The sequence below is a fragment of the Medicago sativa genome, chromosome 6 (assembly GCF_051527215.1).
Source record: "Medicago sativa cultivar Bolivia chromosome 6, Bolivia_mono, whole genome shotgun sequence".
Lineage (NCBI taxonomy): Eukaryota > Viridiplantae > Streptophyta > Magnoliopsida > Fabales > Fabaceae > Medicago > Medicago sativa.
This window is the reverse complement of record NC_140754.1, coordinates 40033075-40037314: the sequence shown is the minus strand read 5'-3', so window position 1 is coordinate 40037314 and position 4240 is coordinate 40033075.

Genomic DNA, 4240 nt, shown 5'->3' with positions numbered 1-4240 from the left:
GGGCTTGTTGAATTGATCTTTCACTGCTCCTTTCTGAAACCATCAATTCATGAGCTTCTAAAGAACTCTGCAACTCATCAATCTTCAATGTCTTAACATCTTTTGATTCCTGAATTGCCACCACAATGAAATCAAATCTTGGAGATAAAGTCCTCATGATCTTCTCAACAATCTGTTGATCTGTCATGGCTTCTCCACAAGCCTTCATCTGATTCACAAGATTGATGAGTTTGGAGATGTATTCAGAAATTTTCTGATCATCATCCATCTGCATCAACTCAAACTTTCTCCTTAGTGATTGAAGCTTAATCAACTTCACCTTGTCATCACCTTCATGGTACTTTGAAAGAATATCGCAAGCTTCCTTGGAACTAAGAGTTTTTGAGATTCTTTCAAAGTTGGCTTCATCAAGACTTTGTTGAATTAAGAACAGAGCCTTGCAATCTTTCTTCTTCAGATCTTTGTGTGCGTTCCTTTGCACTTCTGTCGCATTCGCTGCTAAATCAGCTACACCATTCTTCATAATTTCAAGCAAATCTTGTGCTCCAAACAGGTTCTTCATCACTGCACTCCATCTTTCCCAATTACATGCTTCAAGAATTGGAAGATGCGTATTGAAACTGCTGCTACCGTTCATGGTGATTCCTTCAGAGTTTCTTCCTACAAAATGCGTGATTGAAGATCTTGTTTAACCCTTAGAACGAAACCAAAAGCTCATGATACCAATTTGTTAGCGCAACAATGGAAGCTTGAACACCAAGCAACACAAAACAGACACAGTTTTGGAGTTTGTTAGGGTTTTTGGTTTTGAGTGATTTTGAGAGAGAATGAGAAGAAAGAAAAAAGATTATGTGATTGGAGAATAGAAATTGTATTATTGATACTTAATGAAAATATACAAAGGATGGGTTTTTATACAAAGTACTTGAAGCACAAGTAACAAACTATAACCCTTGTAACAAACTTTTCAAAACCGTAAATGGCTCTTTTCACACCATAAATTGCCTAAGCAAACCGTAAATAGGCCTATGGCTTATTGCAAACTGTAAACAAACTACAACTTGAATTATCACTAAACTAACAAGGATATCATCGGGTTTGTCACCATATCTTTTTCCAACAGTCAAACAAAGGATTCCATTGCATGAGCCAATTGTGTAAACGACATTCGATAGTTGGGTGGGTTTCATGATTTTAGAATTGTCGTGCTGGTAAAGAGGATAGTGTAGCTGGGTGGGTTTAATGGTTTTTGGGTTAAAAAAGGAGTGAAGTGGATAAGAGATTACCTTTATTGCATCCAAATCAGATGAGTCAATTGAGATGAGGTGGTGGCGCGTTGTTGACATGTGAAGGTGTTTCTTGGCAAATTCAGGATTAGAGATTAGAGAATTTAGGGTTTTGCTCTGACATCGAAGTTGAAGGAGAAGATTGACGGGGAGCCTGCACCGAATCTCTTCAATCAGATCGAACGGCAGAGTTGGCAGCGGCGGCGGTGGATCAAAGAAGAGGGAACGTATGAATGATATTAGAGGTCTGATAAAGGTGGTGATCAATTGCTTCATCTTGGTGCTGCCTCCGATTTGTTAATGGTAAGCCTAGAGAGAGAGATAATTGGATCAAATTACTTGTTCGCGTATAATGACTTCAATAATTGATTAAATAATATTTATTGCTAATTTTACGTACAGTTCGCTAGAGCAGTTATAAGTTTGAAAATTCTAGAGGCTCCAGTCTATATCTATCTTAAGTATAAAGAAGTGAGAGAGTTTTTCTAAAAAAAAATTATTAAATTAAAAATCTCTCAACTTTCATCTTTCTCTAATTAATGAAACTTAGGGGGATGTATTGGATTAGGATTCTAAGGGATTTTAAAAGACTTTTTAATTATGAAAAAGTTTTGTGGTATTCAATCAAGACTCTATGCAATTTAAAAAAAGTCTTGTGGTATTCAATCAAGATTCTTTGTCATTTTAAAAATGTCTTTCATGAAGACATAAGATTTCTTGGGATTGTTTTCCTTTAAAAGTTTTTACTTTCTCTTTCTTATCCCTTCTTCCTTCTCTCTTCTCCCTTCCCTCTCTCCTCTCTTTTCTCCCTCCTTTCCTCTCTCTCTCCCTTCTCTCTTCGTCTCTCTCTCTTCTTCTCTCTCTCTCGCTCTCTCTCCCCTCTCTTTTCTCCCCTCTCTCCCTTCTCTCTCTCTCTCTCTCTCTCTCTCTCTCTCTCTCTCTATATATATATATATATATATATATATATATATATATATATATATATATCTCCCTCTATCTCATCTCTTTTCTCCCTTCTCTCCCTCCTCTCTTCCCCCTCTCTCTATCTCTCATAAAAATAAAATAAAAAATAAGAGTATGTATTCAAAATATTATGATAGAGAGTGTGTTGTAATCATTTCTTTTCATATTATGATAGAGAGTGTGTTGTAATCATTTCTTTTCAATGAGTCCTTAAAATTCATAAAATCTTTTGACATCTTATAAATCCATAAAATCCTTTAAAATCCTTTAAAATCTTATGATGTAAATCCATTGAAATCCAAATTGAAAATCTTGGTTGTCTTTTAAAATCATGAAAGTCATTACAATCCTACAAAATCTTTTAAAATCTTTGAGACTTTTTTAAGCAAAAATTGTCCTTCAAAATCCTAATCCAATACACCCCCCTTAATCATTTATCATTCTCTAATTTTCTTTTAACAAACATAATTTTTACTAAAAATACAATCTTACCCTCTTCTTAATTTTTTGACACGTTATCGAAATTTTATATTGCTTCAACCTCCCACTATTTTTTCTCTCTTAAAAACATTTTTTTTTTGAAGAAGTCAAAATGAGATTAGTAATCACCAAGAGCAACTCATCTCGCGTGTGCAAAGAGAATCACTCCTCAAAAGAATACAAATTCGAGTTGTATGTTGTCGGACAAAACAAACACAAAAAAGAAGAAAAGAAACACTACTCCATAACACCCATACAAATTAAAGGGTGCCGCCACCAATCATCATAACTGAAAGCTGAAGTTAGCCTATTAGCCTTTAGGTAAGAAAAAGACACGAACTTCACTTTATCTAAAAGTTGGGCCAAATCTTCTGCTTTGTCTTTGAAAATCCTGTTGTTTCTTTCCTTCCAAACAGTCCAAACGCAAGCATGCATGCCAGATAACTTTGAAGAAAGAATGTGTATAACGTGGTAACACCGCCATGTGACCAAACTGGTCGAGATGATCAAGGACAGAGTCTGGAGAGATGAATGAAATACCAAGCCACTGATAAACCATGTGCCACACACTGCCAAAAACGACACAACGGAAAAGGAGATGACATGTTGATTCCGGGACACCACAGCTACCTATGCAATAAATGTCGTCAGGATGTAGACTGCGCAACATCATAAAGACCGCGCTCTTGAGGTGTGTCAGAAAGAGTTAGAGACTCATAAGCCCCCTTAACGGAGTAACCGTTAATAGGATCCAGAATCCAACGCCACCTGTCAAGAACATGATCCTGCAAAACAATAGGACACAACAATGCAGACCACTCCGTAACTAACTCCGCCATTAATTTGTTCTCTTAAAAACAAATTAAAACAAACTCAATCCATAAAACACATTAACTTAATCTTTTTTTAATGAACAAACAAAGTTAATCTTCTATTCTCTAATCTATTCTCTATCTATGAAATTTAATGTCTACCAAAAATACAATCTTACCCCTTCTTAATATTTTGACACGTCATCAAAATTATATGCTTTTGTGTCTTTTGCTTCAACCTCCCTCTAATTCTTCTCTTTTAAAAACAAATTAAAACAAACTCATTCGATAAATCGCACTAACTTAATTTTATTTAAGGGACTTAATCTTTTTTTATAAATAATAATCAAACATAATCTTTTATTTTCTAATCATTTATTCTCTAATTAATGTGTACCAAAAATACAATCTTACCCCTTCTTAACTTTTTGAGTCGTCATCAAAATTATATCATTTTGTGTCTTTTGCTTCAACCTCCCCCTATATTTTCTCTCTTAAAAACAAATTAAAACAAACTCACTTGATAAAACACTCTAACTTAATCTTTTTCTAAAGAGCAAACAAACTTAATCTTAATCCCAATCAAAATAAATTTTTCTATAATCAAACTTCTAAATATCTAAAAGTTAAAAACAATTTACAATCTATTATCTTTCTCTAATTATTAAAGTTAATCTTTCTCTAATTATAAAGTTG